The following is a 23,251-nucleotide window of genomic DNA, read 5'->3' on the forward strand; positions in this document are numbered from 1 at the left end:
TTCTATTTATGCCACATTTAGATGACTTCATATTTTTATCATGGCTTTATTATATGGGTTTTTTTCTCCTGAAATTTCTGATAGATTATTTCTCCCTCCCTCTCTTCCTCTCTCCTTTTCTTCTTTCTTTTTCTTTTCTTTTTTCCCTCTTTGAAAGAATAAACGTGTCTTTTTTACTATATGCTTAATATATCCCTTCTTTCAAACTCTTTTAACATAGTGCTTGAAATCCTTTCATTTTTCTTGAAGATATTTTTTTTAGCTGATTGTCTGTTCATATTAGTACCAGTAAAATCCTCTGACATTTCTTTTCATTGAACCTCTGGTTTCCCCTCATGACCTTTTATGTCTCACTTCTTCCTCTTTATTTTTTTTATACTTATTTATTAAAATGGATTCTTAGATTATTTTCTCAGGAAGAGTCTGGGGATTTGATTTTTCTTTCGTATAGCAAGACTGAAATATTCTTATTTTCTTATAATTTAATTAGGCATAGAAGTCCTGTTGAAAGTAAGTTTTCCTCAGAATATGAAGGCATTGACCTACTGTTTTCTCTATCTTTTGTCATCAGTGAAAAGAGTGCTGCTAGTCTGATTCTTTTCCTTCATTTATTTTTTTATTTGGTTTTGTGTTTTCTGTCTCACACATGTTGAATTTTTTCTTTATTCTTGGTTTCCTGGCAAACTTTCATCTATTATTTATTTTATAATTAATTTCCGCTATTTTCTGGTTTTCTCTCTCCAAAGCTCATTTTAGATTTGGATGCTGGGTTTCCAAAATAGCAGCCTCTAATTTTTTTTTTTATATCCTATTTTTTATCTCTTTTACATTTTGTCATTCTTCTTTTTTTGAGCAAGATTAGCTCTGAGCTAACATCTGCTGACACTGCTCCTCTTTTTTCTGAGAAAGACTGGCCCTGAGCTAACATCCATGCCCATGCTTCCTCTACTTTATATGTAGGATGCCTGCCACAGCATGGCTTGATAAGTGGTGCATAGGTCCGCGCCCAGGATCCCAACCGTGAACCTCAGGCCTCCAAAGTGGAACGTGCAAACTTAACATTTGCGCCACTGGGGCAGACCCTTGTCATTATTCTAAGCAGATTAAATACTCTCCTCCCTTTCATGATCCCAATCCCATGCATATCTCCCATTGCACTGCTTCACTTGATAACATTGTCTGCTTTTTCTTTTGATTATGAAATGCACACTGCACACTCAGAGCTGATTTGCAGTCAGTCATCACAGAACAGCAGTACTGGTATTGATTTACAGCAGTATCCACTCTGATGAACGGTGTTGTTGATATGATTAATCTGTCCCAGTATCACATTGGTTGCTAAATATTTTCAACCTTCCCTATGCATACATATATTATAATACTTGAAGAACACAGAATATTAAAACAAATCCTAAAATTCGAAAAGAAAACTCACACTTAAAATAATAGACTCTTTTTCAATAACACTTTTATTTTCTCTTAACATTAATATCTGTTTACAAAATACAGATCAAATTATTTACAAAGATTTGCATCCAACATTTGCTTTTTGTTGCTGTCTTTTTACAATTTATGACCAGCAGTTTTCTATAACTTTAAATATTCTTCAATGTAAATTTTAACGGATGAACAGTAGTATTTTACCTGGAGGTATAATTTATTTATCATATTTATTTTTGAAACATCTAGGTTATGTATTCTTCTTGCTTTATATATAACATTATGATGAATCTCATTGTACATAAAATTCTTAAATGTCTCTAATTTCCTTAGGAAAACTTTCCTCTTGTGTGTGGCAAGGCAAATAGTTTGCGGATATTGGTATATATTGTCAAATTGTGTTTAAGAAAAGTACACCATTTTAATCTCCCACCAGCTTTTTCTGGTATTGTTGTTTCTCCATCTCTTCCTAGTCCCAGAAATTCTAATACTTTCTCTATTCTTCCAAAATTCACATCTAAAGTTGAGACCTAATTTTATTTTGTATTCCTTTGTTTGCCAATGAGGTTAACCATTTCCTAACATAACCACTTATGTAAAAGCTTTTAATATTTTTCACTTTAGATAGAAACAGTCTCAATTGGTTTTATTCTAACAAATGTCTTTTCTAAATTGAAATCTAAAAGTTACTTCTCTTTATTTTCTTCTACTTATTTACATGCAAATCTATTTAGAATTAATATTGATATATATAAATAAAAATTATATATTTTTAAACACAAAAATTGTGCTTGGACAAGTTATTTAATATTATCAAATAATCATATCTTTCTCCACTCTTCCAAAACCTGCTTTAACTATATATGGATTTCTTACGTTTCAGAGAATCTGCTTCTAGACTTTCTTTTACTCCCCTGAGCAATCTGCCCACATTTGTAAGAGTACTAAATTCGTTTGATTACTCTAGCATTTAGCTCATTTTACTACTTGTAGGGCAGGTTTTCCTGAATAACTTTTCATTTGAAACATTTCTGAAATTTCTTCATGGGTTATTCTTCCCAGGTGAAATACAGGCTAACTCATCATTAAAAAAAAAAAAGATACATGAATGAATAAAATCTTACCGAGAATTTGGAATTTCAATAAACTTAATAAGATATTTGGTGACTATTGTGTAATCTTTCACAGCCCAGCCTTTGTCATCACAGAGACCTGAGTTTGAAGCTGAGTTTCCCCATCTACTAACTGTGAAACCATGAGCAGTGGATAGCATACTAATTTCCAGGTTTGATATTTCCCAACAGGAAAGGCAGGATGATAATACAGACCTCACAGGGAGGTTGTGAATTATATAATAGATACTTATTTTAAGTGCTTACCTGAGAACCTGGCAGTAAATAACCATTCACTAAATGGGTGCAGTATTAATCTAATTTTGTCAGAGGACTGAGTAGGAGTGACATGGAGTGATTTACTGATCACCCCTGGCCCCTTTCTCATCGACAATATGGGCTGATTTCATCTCTGAAGTATTTCTGTAAATTAAAATCATAAACCCAGCCTCCTTCGTCAAAACAAGAGGATTACTGGATCCAGGAAAACTGATATGATACAACAGAAAAGTCATAATTATGTTTGACAATTACTAAGCCTGCTAGGAATGTTTCCAGCTTTATCTTATGTTGTATTAATGACCTCCAATGAAACATGCCTCCCTGGGTTCATGTGGCATTGTCATTGTTCCCATCAAAAGGTGGAGTTTATCTACCCCTGTCTAGTCTGTGCAGGCTGCTATAACACAATATCACAGACTTGGTAGCTTATAAACAACTGAAATTTATTTCTCACAGTTCTGGAGGCTGGATTCCAAGATCATGGCACTGGCCCGGTCAGGTGAGGGTCCTCTTCCTGGTTCACAGCCAGCACCTCTCCTTGTGTCCTCACATGGCGGGAGGGGCTGGGGATCTCTGGGGAGCCTCTTTTATGAGGCACTAATCCCATGCATAAGGGTTCCACTCTCATGGTTTAAGCACCTCCCAAAGCCCCCACCTACTAATACTATAACTTTTGAGGGTTGGGATTCAACATATAAATTTGGGGGGTGGGCACATACATTCAGACCATAGCAACCTCCTGACTCTGGACTTTACTTGTAATTTGCTTAGGCCAATAGGACGTAGCAGAAATGGTATGCAGGTTCAAGAGCCTAAGCCTTAAGAGTCCATTTAGTTTCCACTCTCAACTTCTTCTGAGAACACTATGTTGTGAAAGTTCACTCTAGCCTATTGGAAGATGAGAAATCTAGCACTAGGCAGAGGATCAAGGGGCCCAGCTGACAGCTTGTACTAACTGCAAACCACGTGTGTGAGGCCACCCTGAAGCCTCCAGTCCCAGTAGAGGACTAGAGCCATGAGTGTTCCCAGCAAGATTAGCAGAAGACTGCCCAGATCACCGTACAGAGAATTTTGGAAACTAATAAATCATTGTGTTAAGCCACTAAGTTTTAAAGTAGTTTGTTTCACAGTAATCAGAAAATAAAACAAAATAAAGCGCACACGCTGGGAGAGGTGAATGCTCTGTCCTTCCACTCAGCCATCCTGCACATCAACTATATCTTCTGGAGATGTCATCTGAATAAAAGGAGATAGAGCTCTCTGTCTTAAAAATATAAACCAAAGACTAAAACTTCTCAAAGGGTAATTCAAAAGGAAGTAGCTTCAATTTCATTTTATGCAGGTCCAATGTGTAATTGAAGAAGACCCTTATAGACATCTGGATAAATATAAAACAGTGAAAACTCAATCTCCCTCTTTTCCGTGACCATACCAAAAAGAAAAAGAAAAGGAAAAAAAGGAAGAAAACTTCATATCCATTCTTGGAAAGTAACCCAATTCCAAGCAATGATTTTTGCAAAAGCGCTCTCAAATGTAATGACATTTGAAACAAATCTGGAGAATGTGGGGACGGTGGGTGCATTTTGCCAGAGATCTTAAACAGCATCCAGATCAAACCGACATGTATAAAAGTAAATTTTAAACAAGTAAAAGTAAATATAGTAACTAATTTTTGCATTTCAGGATGAAAAAGTTCTTTCCTAAGCATAATGACAACACAAAAGGAATATATTGCCATATTTGATTTAAGAAAACTTCCAACACATATATCTAATAAATAGAAAACCAGAAAAATTAAAAGGCAAATGATAAATTGGGAATGATCCTTAATGTTTATGCCAAACAGATTGATACACCAAATATACAAAGAAATTTACAAAAAATTAGATATAAATAAAATAATCAAGAAAACTAACGATCATTTCAGGAAAGAGGAATAAATATCCTACAAAAATATGAACAAACATGTAGACATGTTAGGCAAAGAAATAAACATAAATAAATAAAACAGAAAAGCAAGACTTTAACTTTTCACTTGTTAAAAATATTGGAGAGTTAGGGAAGACAGGGTGAATGAGATCCCACAGATGTGTCATTATTTTTTAAAGGGCAATTTGTGGGGAGTTGATGGAGTGTTTGAGAGTCGGAGGGCAGCAGTTATGTAAGTGGCTATTGATCCAGGCACGAGAAAGTATACGGTCACTACCACAGCATGAGCAATTTATAGTCCACATGGCTTCAGACAAACTTGTCTTCTAATCACTCAGAAATGAGAAATCCAGACTGCTGAGAGCACAAAGTGAACAATATATAGATTGAGAAAGAGCATCCTAGGATAATATATCCAATTTCAAGTCGTTACTTCCCTTACTCACTCCCTAACCACTCTCATCCTATAATTTTTATTAAATAGTTGGCGTAGACAATGAACCAAAAAAAAGGAACAGTCATTACTAGAAATGAATCACTGTGGGGCCAATACACACATACTCAACATTTGCTTTAAATAGGAAAGAGCCATTCTATCCACACGCACAAACACACTTACTCACTCACGCCATGAAAACAAAGAAACTAGTACTCTAAGTGGAAATTCCAAGAAAAAAATATAAAACAAGAGACCAAGAAGGATCTGGCAAACACTCAAAAATGGAATAAAAAGTAAAACATAAGTAGAAGAAAGGATAATAATAAATACTATTAAAAACACAATTATGTATACAGAAGGCATATATAAGAAAAGGAATTACAAGACAATGAAAAAAGACAGAGTTTTGAAAATTAATTGACAACTAATAGAGGACTAAAGTGACCAAACACTAAATGATAGAAGTAACTAAAAAAGAGAAAGCATGACAAAATATTATTAATTAAATGTTTTTCTTTTCTTATCACATTTGAAATAAAAGGAGACTATTTCAACCTGTGCCAAATACACCATCTTAAAACAGAATTTTTTCTCTGTAATGATGTGACAAAAAATGACAAGGACACATTTTCCAAAACCTTGTCTGTTTGCTCTTCTCTGTACCATTTCTTCTACACCTCCTCATTGTGATTTCTTTACCTTTTCGAATTCCCCACATCATTGGCTGCTGCCACATACACAATAAACGCATCACTTCACCGACTTTACCTTAAAATCCGACTCAATTCTGTTGTAATAATTTGATAAGAGGGAGTTTCTTATGCTCTCTCTTCCCTAATTAAAGATTTTGTTTATCAATATATCTTTTTCTTTGGGCTACACCTTTTTCTCCATGCAGCTGGTCACAGAGTAGATGACTCTTCTTCAGTTTCCTTGTCAGATGGGACCGAATTTAAATCCTAATTCTGATACTTGATATTATCTTAGAAAATTAAGATCCCTGAGTCTTAGAATTCGTGTTCACAAAAAAATCATAATTATTATAGCACTGGGCTGTTAGGAGAATTGAAATAGATAATAATGTTGCACATATGATAGCATATAATAAGCACTTGAAAGAAATTTGCTATTATTTATTATAAATTTAGTATTTAGAGAAAAGTATATTTGGGATACAGAGTTTATGTCATCATTTCCAACTTCCTGCATCAGACATCACAGAAATTAAAAGATCTAACTGTCACTCCCCAAGTGAGAATCAGCAACTGAATTGTAAGCAGAACGTTCCTGGGTAGAGAGAAAGGTAAACTTCTCTGAATACAGAATATCTTGGAACTCTGTTTTTTCCTCTTTTTTATTTTTCTTTGTGAGGAAGATTTGCCCTGAGCTAACATCTGTGCCAGTCTTCCTCTATTTTGTATGTGGGATGCCCCCACAGCCTGGCTGATGAATGAGTGGGTTTCCGTGAACCCGGGCTGCCAAAGCAGAATGCTTGGAACTTTAACCACTGGGCCATGGAGCCGGCTCCTGAATATAGAATATTTTTGCAGCTTTAACTTTGGAAACATAAAAGTATTTTACACAATATAGAACAAAATTATACAAAAAGTTTAAAAAGCAAGATCTAAAAAACTGAATCAAAATGAAACAAAATAACCTGTCTTAACCATATATACACACAAACAGTAACGTATTTATGTATTTATACAGACACACACACACACACAGAGGTGAGATGACACAATGTCTGGTATTTCTTTCAAAATTTCTAAATAGTACAGTGGTGGTGAGGGTGAGGTAGTGAGAGTTACAGAAGAAACCAGAGCGCCCTGAGTTGACTTTCGCGGTACTCTTGCTCCCTCATGAAGAGCATCTGCAACGAAATTCAAAAATTGGTGTTACTTTTTTATCTTTTTTAAAAACAGTGCTACTAACATTACCCTCCTACGTTCTCGAGAGTCTCCTTTGCTATATAGCATGGTAGCAACAGCATTTTTAGTTTGCTGTTAAATGGATCAGCATTTATGGTCAGTCTCGCCTCCTCCCTTCTCTTGATTTCCTTTTCTCTGTCTCTCAGAAATATTCCATATAGTTACGAAGCTTTATGGTATTTCATCATGGATGTTTCCTGGATCTCCGCTTCTGGGTGACAGTTTTGTTGGTAGCTCTCGTGTGGACAATTCCTTTGTTCTAGTTTATAATTGGCTCCCCAGCCACAGAGGTTTACTCCAGAGTATTTTCCAAAGTGTCACAGATTTCTTAGCTCCTTTCTCTGGCTTTCCCAGCGACCTGTACTTTTTTACTCTTTCTGTTTCCTGTCTTATGAAACAAAGTTATAAAAGAAAGCTATCCCTCTAGGCATTGTGATGTTTTTATCCTGAGTAGAACACTTACCTAGGCTGTGATTTTTTTTTTTTTTAAGCAGAAGGTGGGTCTCATGGCCATTCTGAATTCATGATGGCTTTTATTTGTTTCATGAAAGATCTAACTTAAACTTGTATTTTACATATATTTATAGCTCAGTTTTAACATAGATATTTTGCATTGAAATCCATCATTTTCTTCTAATATCTACACAATTAAAGAGAAATCACTGAAGAGTCATAGTTAATTTTGACAAGTATTGATAAGTAGTGCACACATATCTTTTGTTTCATTCTAACATTCAGAAATTCCCAGGCTGTAGAAAATCCTTCACTTGTGAGGTCGTTTTTAAACAAACTTTTTTCAGTTAACTAAGAGTTTGCACTAGTCACAGAGCACCTGGTACTCCATTTAAAAAGGGAAAATATGATTTGTAAAATGAGAGATGTGAACCACTTACTATATAAAGATGAGCGCAACACCTTTCTGCTACCCATTTCAACCTTGACAGTGCTCAAATAGGTTCCTCACATGGTAGCTTCCAGGGAAAATATAGTTCCAAGCCAGCAGGAAAATGAGGTGTGGGTCCCTGTGACCGAGCAGTCTTAAGCCCCATGCAGTTGAAAGAACACCTGAGGGAATGCAGTTTAAGGATCTGCGTCTGCAAAAGCATCTCAGGTAATTCTTTGTACACACAAAAGCCATCTGTGAACCAGTGCTATTCTCAGTATCAAAGCAGCTGTTCCTAACAATTTCAAACCAAGGAAATCTCATGCATTCAATTTTCTTAAGTAAGGAAAAATTCTCCACATGTTATGTGCTTTTTTCCCCCTATTGTGTTTTGCGAAATATTGAAAATGCCATATTTTCCTCTGTCTGTCAAAGGAGTTTACAACCCTCCAGTCTATAACTATGCTACATCCACAATACACGTTCTGTTCTGATTATCAAATTTGATGCTTCAAAATATTTGGAAAATCCAACAAAGTAAATACGAAACTAAAAGCTATCAAAGATAAATGCTAAAAATGTTTTTTTCTTTTGACTTTTCATTCTATGTATGCATATCTGCATAGAATTTACAATACAGTTTACACCATATGTTATGTGATGTACATTTCTTTTTAATCTTATAAAATTAATTAAAATTTAAATAGAAAATATATTCATATGTTTTAAAAGCAAAATCATAAAATTGCACAAAGTGAGTATTCTCTCTTACGAAAGCTCCTTATGGTCACTGATTCCCATGGTATCCCCAGAGTAGATTATCACTGCTACCGTCTTCTTGTAGATCCCTCCAGAACTTTCATGTGCATAAAAGCAGATCACTACATATTAGTTCTCCTCGTGTGTTACACAAATATTTGCTTACTATATACACTATTCTGAGCTTGCCCTGTGGTGTGCGTGTGTTTTCTTCTCTAAACACTTGTTGCTACCTAGAATATTTGGATTTTGTATTTTCTTGTTGATTTAAGAGAAAAATAGAGTCTTACACATTCAGTGAATGTTTTGATTCCTATATTTTGAATTTTGCATATTGCTTCTCCTTGAGTTACTTATTTTTTGTACCTGGATTTTTATTAGAGTGTCAATCTTATGATCTGTCTGAGCTCTTATCATATAAAAATAATAATTTTTTATCTGTCATTTCCTTTATGTAGGACAATACACTAATACGCTGTTAGTGCTTTCATTTGTGGGTTTAATTTTCAAAAATAGTTTTTCAATCAGATATCAATTCACTTCCACTTTTTGTGCTTAAGTTTCCTTATCCGCAGCCCCTAACCAATTATTAGGCTTATTGAACACAGTTACACACACACAGAGTGGTATGTTGGCAAATGTGCAATAACTAGCTCTCTGCAGGTAAAATAAAGAAAGCACTGGTTTGTGCTTTTGCCAGTTTCTATAATGTAAAGCACTAGAAAATCTACCTACTGCTCATGAGAAACCCATGTCAGGCTACCAACATGGTGTTCAGCAGCTCACGGAATTCTGACACTGTTTCACTCAACGCTCAGCACAGAGTAGCTCTGAATAACTGCTTCTTATACTCATCGTTTTGTATTTTTTAATAATTTTATACCTGTATTTTTTCACTTGTTTTTTATTCTATTGGAAACTTATTTTGATGTAAGTTGAGTGGTGAGGTTCTAAGGTGTTTTTATAATTTCCAGAAATGTAATCAATGGTTTAAATTAATTTTAGTAAATAATCTACTAATTTTCCATTGTTTTCTGATGATGGATTTTTGTTTTCCTTATTCACATCCAAACATCCCAATTTTAACTAGCAAAGATATGAAAATTAATGGGAAATGTTTCATTTTTGAAGAGATCAACTAGGTTATAGTCCAGAGACTGTTCAACATTTAGAACTTGGAAGAAAAAGTTCTTAATTATTCTTTATTAGGCAGACTTGTCTACTAATGAAGAGACTAAGAACAAAACACTTTAACTATCTTGAATAAGGACCTAAAAGTAATTATACAGTTATTTATTAAGTTTCTCATTTCCTAGTGTAGCACCTTCCAACTATACCATTGCTGACATTGTGAATATTGGGGCTAAATCCGATGTTTCACAACGATAAGTACAATTTTATACTTTTATAAGTAAGCAACTGATGAAAATAAAGTTATACAGAATAAAAAATAATGCCTCTGTCTGGTGCATACTAGAATGTTTCAATAGTTACATTCCAAAATTCAATTTATCCTTATATTGCATTAACCCTCTATTGAAAAAGACATGACTTACAACTACTGCAAATTCCGTAGGCTATAAGAAAAGCAAAAACTTCATGGTGACAGATTATCAGGCCAAATTTTGAATTTCACCAGTCTTTTCTCATAGTCAACATCTCCTCTGTCTTCAATATTGTTAGGGTTACTATTCAGTCATTAGGTCCAGATGGCACTACATAAAAATTCAGCTTGGTAATTACTTGGAAATACGAGCAGTATCATAAAATCAACACAAAGATGCTAAGATTAAAGACTCATTTTTTAATTTTTCATTGAGGAACCTGAAATTCAGCTAAAATTAACTGTATGATTGTTAGTTATATACTCATTCTGGTAGAATATAGTTGGATGTAATTTTTCAAAAGATTCTGTTCTGAATGAACAGATTGCTTGTATTAAAGATATCATTCTTGCATAATTCCTACTGATTATTAACTGGGGTTTATTATGAAGCCACTGTGTTGGCTTCTTTGCTAGATGTTGATTTGTGAATATTCCTAAACTTGTTCCAGGTGCTGCCATTAAACATTATAGAATTCTGGTGATAAATAAGTTTAACAAAATATTGCCTTTTTGGCCAAAGTAATTGTCTTTGGGGAGATTATTTATAGTTATTATATTAAACCTTGGAATACCCATTACTCACAGATAGTTCAAGTATTCCTGAGAGATGTTGTAATCACCTCTTGAAAACACTCTCAGATGATATAAAGTTGAGAAAACTCTTACATTGCCTCAAGATATCTGTGGAATCAATATTTTTAAGAAAAGTCTACCTCAGTACTGAATAAATTATCCTTATTTTACAGACAAAGTCAACCTGTTAAATGAGATCTGAGTATATGATTTCTCACACAGTACTATTTCAAAGTTATTTTGCTTCATTGTTCTACTTAAATATGGGTATATATGATATCATTGTATTCAACTATGGAATTATATAATTAAATAATAGGTAACCATGTACTTACATCTTGGTATAAATATGTAATAATTTCTTATGCATAAATATCTTGTAAAATGATTTATATTTCAACACTTTTATCTTATTCAAAGTTTACTAGAAATATTCAATTTTAAAATAATCACAGGCACAAAATTAAAAATTATAATTATGATCTATGCAGAACTTTAGGCAAATACACTAAAAATCTCACAACTGCTATATCTTGGAAAATTACAGATGTCACAAATGAATCTAAGGAAAGGGGAAAACCTGGAGACACAAAAATCAGGGAAGAAGTCAGTAAACTGATTAAAGAATTATTCCCCAAAGAGCTTCAAGTCACGGAATAGCATTGCTGGGTTATTCTACACAAAGGGAAAAATCCCTTTATTATATAAAATGCTCAATGATTAAAAAAAGACATTTTCACACTTTATCATATAAAGCTCACAATAACCAGAAACAAAAATATGCCAAATACACGGACAAAAAAATCTACTTAAAAGTATGAGTGTAAAAAGACTAATGAATCAAATATAGTGAATATGCAAAAGAAAAGCTACCATGACAAAAACGGCTTTTAAAAGAATATGAGACGATTTAATATTAAAAAATAAAACAACGCATTTTATCGCTTCACGAGGTCAGAGGAATTAACTATTTGAACATTTCAGTATACATCAAAATGACAATTCAGTTTAAAGAACAATTATTAATAAACTATAACTTTTCAAAGATGCCTCCTTTGCATTGATGAGTTCCATCAGTTCTAAGCTGTGCATACACATACTCACACACACACATTTAGGTTTGCATAATATATTTTATTATAGTATATGAATACATACATAAATTATACATACATACACATATAGACATATGCATATGTATGTACATATTTATATGATTTTAGTTGTTAGGGTAAAGAAAAGGTAGACCACTGTCTTTATTATTCCTTAAAATGTTCATATTATTGCAAAAAATATTGGTGTAGCAATAGAAAACATAAAGATTCAAAAAGAGGAAAATATTATTTGTTTACCTAAATTAAACATAAAGAATCCACTGAAATATTATTAGATCTAATAAGAATTCAAGTATTGTAACTGAACGCGGAATTATTATGTAAAAGTGTTACATAGTAATCATAACCAATTTTGTTGAAATATTTTCAGAAGTTTTACATTTACTATTGCTGCTAAATTGGTAAACAAATAGAGCAAACTTAATGACAAGCATGAAACCTGCATTAAAGGTATGGTATTCATTAATGCTTTTTGTAAAATTGACTTTTGCCCTTTGAATAAATGGGGAGATGTCATATGATCCTGAATAGGAAAACCAATTGCTGCCCCATAATATCACATCTGCCATACAGAAGCTCTCAAACCCAATCTTTTTGGAAGGTTGTTTTGTGATAAATCCTCATATAAAGTGACATGAACCTTTTTATAGCTCTTTTCTCCCCTCTTAGAGCAAAAGCACTGTGTTTGATTACAAGATTTCATTACAGTTCTTGTACAAGCTTTATGTAGTATAGGACCCCATCTTAACTTTCCAAGATGTGAAAAATTACGAATTTTGAAACACGTCTGGCATGGAGAGTTTTGGATGAGATTTTTAAGATGTCTTTCTTCTGCAAATTAGTTTACAAATGCAAATTCAATGAAAACCAGTCCCAAAGTGATTATTTTGGAGTGTATGTCAACATACAACCAGTTCATTTGCAAGAATCCATAGAAGAGAGTAATAAAAGTATTTTAGAAAGGATAATTATTAAGGGGGAATTTACTCTAACAGATATTAAAACCATTAAGGTAGGGTTTCTTAACAGAAAGGATTTGGCCTCACAAGGGAGGAGACTAGTGAAATGAACTCACATTTCAAGTTGGGTTTCCAAGTGTTCGTGGAAAGACTTTGCTTCTGTATCTGACAGGAAAGTGCACCTATTTGTAGGGTCAAAGATTACAGTGCCCAATTTACTGTATATTACTTTCCCAATCTCTAGGATATTTTAGTATTTTCTAGTCAAAAATCACTTTCTAGCAGGCTGAGAAAAATAATTTCAGGTGGAGCAGAGGCTCAAAATTTTTAAAAGTATTGACAGTGGCAGTATGCAGAGCATACTTGTAGTCTCAGGGACAGCAAATGATGAAACTAAGAAAACATAGCAGGATAAATATTTGGTGAATAAGAAAATCATCTCTTGAAAATTATCTAAGCATAACTCCAAGGAAATTTTCAGGAGTGCCTCCAAGCAGAAATTTCCTTTCCATATCATCTCATAAATATTCATGAGATATCTTAGGCCATGTCAGTTGAATTCTCAGGACAAAGAACTGGTGTTACCTCAAAACTGCTTAACGCTCCCGAATCTGGCATGGTTTGAGGGCCAGTTACTTGTATACGTTAGGATTAAGTGGGGCAAAATGCCAGTGAAATAAGCTGGGAGTTTCAGTCCTGTAACTAGCAACCTGGGGAATTTTCCTGGTATCAGATATGTTACTGGTTAGATGAACAATATTTGGCTAAAAGCATCCTATCAATCTATAACTCAAACTTTTCTCTGCCTGGAAATGTTCATTTCACTATGATCAGCAGGTATCACTGCATTTGGCCTACTGTTTTCATGGTTCTCCCTACCTTACTTTGGAAGGGTCCTGATGCTGCTGCCAAAAGGAGGTATTGTTAGATAGGTTTATTTGCTCCAAACTTTGTATATATCAGATAGTTATATGGTACTTGCTGTCTGGAACAGCTCCCAATAAAGCTCACCTCATGACAACATCCTTCTACTGTGCCCCAAGTGAAGGATGTCCAAGCTCAACCACTAAGCTAGCTTATGGAACTCTGTGACATATTGGCTGACATATTCAGCAATTAAAGAGGCGTTCCAACTATAGCAAATATTAACCTTGGAGGAAGCTGCTGGAGTAAGATAGACTATTGTTTTATATTCTCTGACTGTTGGGGTGCTGGAAGCATGGCCCTTTACTCTTTCCTTAGATGGGAAACTGCTATGTACGAAAGCAGAACAGGAGGACATATTTTGCAGGTTTTACTGAATATGCCCCGATTTTCTCCATAGGGAAAAAATTACTTATGCTGAGGCAGCTTTAAATGATATACTTGAGATTTCAAGATTAATAAATACAAACTCGTTTCCGATGTTTTAGAAACAATAAGTTTTTGCCTACTCTCAGATTCTGCTTGTCTTTTGCTGTTTTAAATTCCCAACATCCATAGTCTGGAGAATACCTCTTGCCAAGGTAATAACAGAAGGAAATCTGGAACAACACACCATGTATATATATCAATGTCCCCATTAATTTTGTGTTATGTATGGATTTGCAAGAGTTCAATGCGTATATAACGTCCAAAGCTCCAGACAAAGCAGGAATGAATAGCAGATTGCAGATTCAAAACATCACAACAGCAGGGTAGTCCAATATACCAATATTTACAAATAATTAAAGACCTAACCCATTATAGGTCCAAAATTTTCATATCAACCTAACATGGAGATCAGAACAAGACCAGGTCATCTTCAAAATGCTTACCTGAAAAATCCTTATTGTATCTGGGTCTCCTCTTCCTCACGAGTATAGGTAACAAGCCAGGCTGGCTTAGAGGTCAAGGGATGGAAGATAGAATCAGGGTTCACGGCTTTCATCCAGAGCCATCCCTGTTTCTTACCAGCCCATCAATCCATCATCTTTGTTCCATGGTGCCCTCTCAATTTATTAGTTAGGCTGAGTTCTGCTATGGTCTTCCAGACTTGGCATTTGTATTGACGTAAATTTTCAGCTCTTAAACTGTGTTTGTTCTTTGCTTTATAGCTTGTTTTCCCCGGAGTATGATTTTTTAGACTGCCTTCCTAGTAACTGACCTTTTGGCATAGTCCTAGAAATATCCCTCTCATTATAGCTCCAGGAAGACACCTCCCAAACATTGAGCACCATAAAGAGACATCCTTAATAGTGATGTTAGAAGACAATTAAAAGAATAGATGCTCCAATCATGAATGTTTTGTATATTACATCTTTGAAAAGTCAAGGAGTTAGTATTAATTTTTACCTCATAAAGGCAACTCTTGTGGGACGGGAGTGATACGGCCCAGGTGTATAGCTTTATAGTAATCTAGCCTAGTACATGTATAAACCTGGAAGAATCCTGAGGAATGTGTAGGACACGCATTTCTTTCAAAGTATCCTTACCAAATATCAATTTCCACAGCTGGACTTCTGCAGAAGCAGTATATTAAACAACTAAAGCTTGTTTAAGTATCTTAAATTTGATATTAACGATCCTAAGTTTACTTCATTCTTATGGAAAAGCAATCTACATGGTCTTAATACCAGATATGTAGATGGAAATAAATTGCTTTTAATTATTAAAAAAAAAAGCAAGAAGGGCCAGCCTGGTGGTGTAGTGATTGAGTTCATGTGCTCTGCTTTGACAGCCCAAGGTTTGCAGGTTTGGATCCCAGGCATGGACCTAGTACCATTCATCAGGCCATGCTGTGGTGGCTTCTCACATAAAATAGAGGAAGCTTGGCACAGATGTTGGCTCATTGACAATCTTCCTCAAGCAAAAAAAAAAAAGATGAAGACTGGTAACATGTTACCTCAGGGCCAATCTTCCTCACACACACACCAAAAAAAGCAGGAATCAAGTAACTATAGTTGAAGAGAAATATATGGTCACAGAAATTGCCAAGTTGTTACAACTGAAATTTTCTTTCAATTGTACCAACGAAACATCACCACAGCTTAACGTATCTATCTATCTATCTATCTATCTATCTATCTATAATATAGATAGATATGTTCTCCTTTGGTATTGCATGTGGATAAGGGGAACTATGTAAATAGATAATGATAGCCTTTAGCCCTCAGTAATTCACAATCTGGAAAATATGGATTTATGCTTTTCCCAAATATCTAAATATTAAAAAACAACACTACATCTTCTGTATTATAGACCACTGTCTTCATATACACTTGAAATTTCTACTCTAAAATTATTTCTAGTTTCTTCATAGGCTACATTTATAAATTTCTGTTTCTAATGCTAGCACATACACCTACTTTTGATTTTCTTTCTCTGTTTTTGTAAGACTTATTTAGCTCTCCTTTTTTAGAGGAAGAAGATTAGCCCTGAGTTAACATCCGCCATCAATCCTCCCCTTTTTGCTGAAGAAGATTGGTCCTGAGCTAACATCTGTGCTCCTCTTCCTCTATTTTCCATGTGGGTCTCCTGCCACAGCATGGCTTGATAAGTGGTGCATAGGTCTGCACCAGGGATGTGGGCCGGCGAATCCTGGGCTGATGAAGCAGAGTGCGCAAATTTAGCTACTGTGCCACCAGGCAGGCCCCTGATTTATCTAGTCTTTAATGCTTCATATTAAACTTTGAAGACAGCATGAGACATCTTCTATCCGTTGTTTGCTTTTGTGTCTTTTCCTCATCTCTGGTTTCTTTATCTGTAGTCCCTCTTTTTTTCTTACCACAGCCTTAAATCCCTTTTTTTGTTATTCTTCTCTATATTGTCCTAAAGTCCTATTTTGCTACTTTCCTGTCATTCTGACTCTAATGACTATCCTGGATTCACTTGAGTATGCAGTTTCTATTTTATTCCATGAGCAAATAAAACCAAGAAACTAAAATACTTATATTAAAAAGACACCTGTTGAACTTGAAATGAGAAGAAAAAACTGAATAACAGCATATTCTCTAATTTCTACTCTGGATTTATTTCTGCCTTGAGGTCTTTTTTGTTTATTATTATCTCATTTTCCTCATCTATTTCCTGTCTACGTTACTATTCCACATATTCACCTCAAGTCTCTAACACCTCTCCTTCCCTCCAGTCCTCAACCAATGACCAGGTTGCTATTTCACTGAAAAATAAGAGCAATTACAAAAAATATTCACATGTTCTCTTACAATGTCTCTCAATTCACTTGCATTTTTTCTCTTCCTTCCCTCCAATGGATGACATTCTTGCAGTTCTATCCAAATCCAATCCTTTCACAGGTTCACTGGATTCCATGATCTCTTTTCTACTCAAGGATCTTGTTCCAGAGAACCTTCTATCGCTCCTACAATGGACAGTTTCTACTCTATACTAGATCAGTTCCATGATGTTACAGTTCTCATTTCTAAAAATTAGATTTTCTTTGCTCATCACCCCCTTCTGTTTCTGCCATTTTCTTTGATACCAATTAGAGCAAAATGGTCAGGATAATTGTTCACAGTTGATGACAACGTTCCTGTCATCTTAGACTTCCTGGAATCCACCACAATGCTGAAATAGCTCTTGTCGGGGCCACTGTGACTTTCATGCTGCTAAAACCAATGGTCAATTCTCATTTTTCATCTTCCTTGATTGATCAGCAGCAGTTGACGAAATTGATGCATAACTTCTTGAAACACTCTTTCTCCTTTTGCCTTGTGGAGCACTACTCACTCCACTGTCCTCCTCTTTCACTCATTACTCCGTCTCAGTCTCCTTTCTTCTTCTTCTCTCATTGGTCTCAAAATGTTGAATTGCCCAAGGAACTCATTTTTCTGACCTCTTTTCTCCCTTCACTTTAGTGATCTCATCCAATCACATAAGTCATACAAAACAAGCAGGAAACTAATACCTGTTCGATATGCTAATAATCTCTCTCTTGCCCCATTCTTTCCCCTGAATTCCAAATTTCTATCTCCAAAACTACTTGGATGTAAGAAAAGCACTCCAACATGATATGCTTAAAACTAAACTTTTGATACACACACACGCCTGCTTTTCTTATAATCTTCTCCATGTCAGTAATTACAACTCCATTTGGTCATTCAGATTGAAAACCTTGGAGTCAATCTTGTACATCTCTTTCACTCCAACACTGCAACTAAACATCAGAAAATTCTTTAAGCTCTGACTTTGATATCTACAATCAGAATCAAACTGTAAGTTATGACTTCAAAATACATAATCACAATCAAACCATTTCTTACCATTCTTATCACTACCTTCTGGTCCAAGGTATGAAAATCTCTTGCCTAGATTATTAAAATAGCCTTCTAACTGGCTTCTGGCTTCAGGTCTTGCCCCTCTGTGTTTTATCCATCACACAGCATTAAAATATCCTACCCTATCTTATCTTAACCTATCCTACCCTGTCCTGTCCTAAAATACCCCTATACTTTTTATCCTTCAAAGAACTTTTCATCATCTGACATAAAATATTCCCTCCTCTTGTTAAGGAAAGACTCAGGAGGGCAGACTTGTTTTGTTGATCACTGAATTTCCAGGAGCAACTAAACACACACACACACAGATATATGTATATGTATAAAACAAATAAACATATATATACACATATGTATTTTGATATGTATGAAAACATATATATATGTCAATACATAGGTTGTTTGAATGAATTAAAGTGAAATGACTGAATTACCACTGTAATATATAGACTAAGAAGGATGTTCTACTCCACATTTGCATTTATAACCATGTATAAAACCTGTCTCTTGGTTTACCTCATACAGTAGTACAGGCCAAGGTGGATTAAAAACCACATAAGTAACTCTGAATACAATTATCCAATTTACACTTCACAAATTTTGAGGTGACATTAATGAAAATCTTGGTATTATTGGCAGTGTCTGAGTTGAAGTTTCTATAAGATTAAGTAGTGACATAGCCCTCTATCCTGTTTTTTATTTTTTACTCAACAGAGTCACCCAATCATACTTCTATTGGTTTAGAATATTCACCACTTTCATTAAATGAATAAGCAAATTCTATTGTGATAACTTTCTAATCACATTGTACTAGATATGGGATGGAAGAACCAGGAGGTGTAACTGAATTTCACAAACTGGTAAGCATTCTTACAGAGGAATTGAAATTATCATTCTGAGTTGAAGGTCAGATTCTCAGTATTAGCAAACTTCTTAATGAAGTCCCTATCCCCCATTATTTTTTATGAGTTATTATAGTGGGAATACCCTCAGTTATTATTTTATGAGTTACTGTGGTTACTATATATGAGTATGTGTGGATTCTCAACTCTTCCTGACATAAGAATTTTCCTGAAATCATTTAAAAATTATATCCAGGTCCCACACTTTTGTTCCCAGTCCAACAAAGGATCATTGGAAATAACCAGGATTCAGATAATGGGAATAGTGCATGGAGTTTTAAAAATGAGTTTTTAGAGTGATATCAACATAATAACCAACATAAGTTCCATGTATTAAAACACATCAGTGATTCCCCATTGTTACTTGAATGAAGTATAAGTTTTGTAGAAATTTAGTGTATAAGACCATCTATGATCTGATCCCTCAGAGCTTTCCTACCTCAACCTTTCTCACAGTTTCTGCTGTGCAGTACAGAACTACCTGAGCTCCTAGAATACACAACTGTGTTTTCATTTCTATGCCTTTTTTTATGTGATTTCTTCTGTAGTGAACACTTTCCTCTCACTCTAATTTACCCCATCCAAGAGTCAGGTAAGATCTAATTGGTCCTAAGAAGCCTTAGTTTTATTTAAATCCCCTGTTTGGCACCTCCCCAAAGACTTCACTATATCTTAAACATGTATAAACGAGCAGACCTATGATTGCTAATTGTTTGTGATATCAGAAACACCTTGAAACAGGAGCTTGATGTCAGCATCCTCGTGGAGTGAGCTTACCCAGGAATCTCTCGTCTCCACAATACAATGAAAAAGACATTCATATTCCAACAGAGGACATCCAAACAGAACACACAGATGCCTGAGAGACCCATGTGGCCATTCGACAGAGGGTAGAGTGGTTGGGGCCCCCCTCAGAGGAGGTGGAACAAGGTAAGAGAAAACTTCACTCCTTCCCGAAAAGACTTGGATCCAAACTATGGGCAGCCTCTGAGTGGGAAGGAATGGGGGAGGGGATGTTCATTCACAGGAACATCAAAGATCCCCAGGGCCCCAGCATTCTAGGGGAAAGCCCTTACTGAGGTGAAAGCTAACACAGGAGTGACCTCATCAATCCAATACCTCAGGAAAGCAAACAGCAAGGGCAGAGCAAGAAAACCCTGAGAGCATACAGAAGAAAGCACCCCTGCCCACTACGTGCCCAACCTTGGCTCCAGTCCTCGGGATTTTGGTAGAATGCAGAGGGCTTTGAGTACACAGCTCTTACCCCCACCCAGTGGTGATAGGTGGTAACTGCAACCAAACAATACCACAGTGTACAAAAAGAGAACCATGCCCTATAGCAGTATCAAAAATTGTATTAAATCTCCAGACCAGAGAGAAAATGACAAGGCCCAGAAATCTATCCTGAGGACACAGAAATATATAATCTAAGTGACAGAGAATTCAAAATAGCTATCATCAAAAAACTCAGTGAGTTAACAGAGAATGCAGAGAAACAATTCAACGAGTTCAGGAGCTACTTGACAAAAGACATTGAAACTATAAAGAAGAATCAATCAGAAATATTGGAGATAAAAGACACAATGGATAAGATAAAACAAAATATGGATTCCCTGAATTCTCGAGTGGACATCATAGAGGAGCGAGTCAGTAAAATCAAGGATAGACATGTTGAAATACTCCAGATGGAGGAGGAGAGACAACTAAGACTAAAAACATGAAGAAAGTCTCCAAGAAATATCCAACTCACTTGGGAAATGCAACATAAGAATGATAGGTATTCAAGAGGGAGAAGAGAAGGAGAATGGTGCAGAAAGTTTATTCAAAGAAATAATAGCAGAGAACTTCTCCAACCTAGGGAAGATGGAAATCTATGTCGAAGAGGCTATCAGATCTCCTAACTATGTCAGTGTAAAAAGACCTACTGCAAGACAAAAATGAATGACAAAGAAAAGAATACTAAGGGCAGCAAAGCAGAAGAAAATAACCTACAAAGGAATCCCTATCAGACTTTCAGCATATTTGTCTGCAGAAACCTTACAGGCTAGGAGAGACTGGAATGACATATTCATATCTTTGAAGGACAAAAACTTTCAGCCAAGAATACTCTTTTCAGCAAAAATATCCTTTAGATGTGATGGAAAAATAAAAACTTTCCAGATGAACAAAAGCTAAGGGAGTTTTCTTAGCCATGAGAACCCCCTTACAAGAAATCCTGAAGAAGGCCCTCATACCTGAAAAAAAAAAAAGGGAGGAAGGGGTTATAAAGCATAGAGTAAAGAGATAAAAAGGTAGACAGAATCAGAAAACTGTAGCTATACATCAGAACAGGTTAGCAAATACTCAAGAATAGCATTAAAGTTAAAGTGAAGGAAAACACCAAAAACAACTATAATCTTGTCATTTTAATCACAAACTCACAGCACAAGATGGAATAAGATGTGAGAAAAACAGCTTACGAGGGGAGGAGGAAAGGGACTGGATTTGTTTAGCCTAAGGAAATAGGCCATCAGAAAACAGACTATCTTATGTAAGATATTTTGAACAAACCTCACAGTAACCACTAAACAAAAAAGCAGAGCAGAGACACAAATAATAAATGAGGAGAAAACAAAGAAACACAACATAAAAACTACATAATTCGACTGGTAGAACAAAATACACAGGACAAGAAACATAGGGAATGTAGGAGAACCAGAAAGTGAGTGATAAACTGACAGCATTAAGCCCTCGTATATCAATAATCACCCTACACATAAATGGATTGAATTATCCAATAAAAAGACACAGAGTGATGAGATGGATTAAAGAACAAGACCTCAAAATATGCTGCCTCCAGGAAACACACCCCAGCTCCAATGACAAATACAGGCTCAGAGTGAAGGGATGGAAGATGATACTCCAAGCTAATGGCAAACAAAAGAAAGTAGCTGTCGGAATACTTATATCAGATAAGGTAGCCTTCGAGATAAGACAGGTAAGGTAAAGAGAGACAAAAAGATGCAGTACATACTGTTTAAAGGGACACTCCAACAAGACGACATAACACTTATAAATATCTATGCACCCAACACAGGAACACCAAAGTACATAAAGCAACTATTAACAAACCTAAAAGAAGATATTAATAATACAATAACAGTAGAGGACCTCAACACTCTACTCACATCAATGGATAGATCATCAGACAGAAAATCAACAAGGAAACAGTGGAATTAAATGAAAAGCTAGACCAGTTGGACTTAATAGAACAATCCATCCAAAAACAGAAGAATACACATTCTTCTCAAGTGCACATGGAACATTCTCAAGGATAGACCATATGTTAGGAAACAAGGGAAGCCTCAATAAATTTAAGAATATTGAAATAATAACAAGTATGTTTTCCAATCACAATGCTATGAAGCTAGAAATTAATTACAAGAAAAAAGCTGAGAAAGGGACAAAGATGTGGAGACTAAACAACATGCTATTGAACAACAAATGGATCATTGAAGAAATTAAAGGAGATGTCCAAAAATATCTGATGACAAATGGAAATGAAAACATACCATACCAACTCATATGGGATGCAGCAACAGCCAGTTTAGAAGGGAAATTCTTCACAATACAGGCTCACCTTATCAAACAAGAAAAATCCCAAATGAGCAATCTCAAACTACACCTAACTGAATTAGAAAACGAAGAACAAACAAAGCCCAAAGTCAGCAGAAGGAGAGAAACAATAAAAATCAGAGCAGAAATAAATGCTATTGAAACAGATAAGGCAGTAGAAAGGATCAGTGGAACAAAGGGCTGGTTCTTTGAGAAGATAAATAAAATTAACAAACCCATAGCTAGACTTACAAAGAAAAAAATGAGAGAAAGCTCAGATAAATAAAATTAGACATGAAAGAGGAGAAATAACAATGGATACCACAGAAATAGAATGGATTATGAGAATATTATGAAAAACCATACGCCAACAAAATGGACAATCTAGAGGAAATGGATGAATTTTTGGACTCTTACAACCTCCAAAAGCTGAATCAAGAAGAAATAGAGAATGTGAATAGACTAATCACAA

At 35.2% G+C, this 23,251-nt stretch overlaps 1 long non-coding RNA gene across 1 annotated transcript in view; it reads right to left on the reverse strand.

Annotated features, from left to right (window-relative positions):
* Nucleotides 1-6,933: 6,933 nt before the first annotated feature.
* LOC139084921 (uncharacterized) overlaps nt 6,934-23,251 on the reverse strand; it is a 33,630-nt gene continuing 17,312 nt past the window's right edge. The window contains exon 3 of the long non-coding RNA XR_011542860.1: nt 6,934-7,075. This is a non-coding gene — a long non-coding RNA (uncharacterized lncRNA). The remainder of the gene's footprint in view (nt 7,076-23,251) is intronic.

This window comes from Equus przewalskii, chromosome 7 (genome assembly GCF_037783145.1).
Source record: "Equus przewalskii isolate Varuska chromosome 7, EquPr2, whole genome shotgun sequence".
Lineage (NCBI taxonomy): Eukaryota > Metazoa > Chordata > Mammalia > Perissodactyla > Equidae > Equus > Equus przewalskii.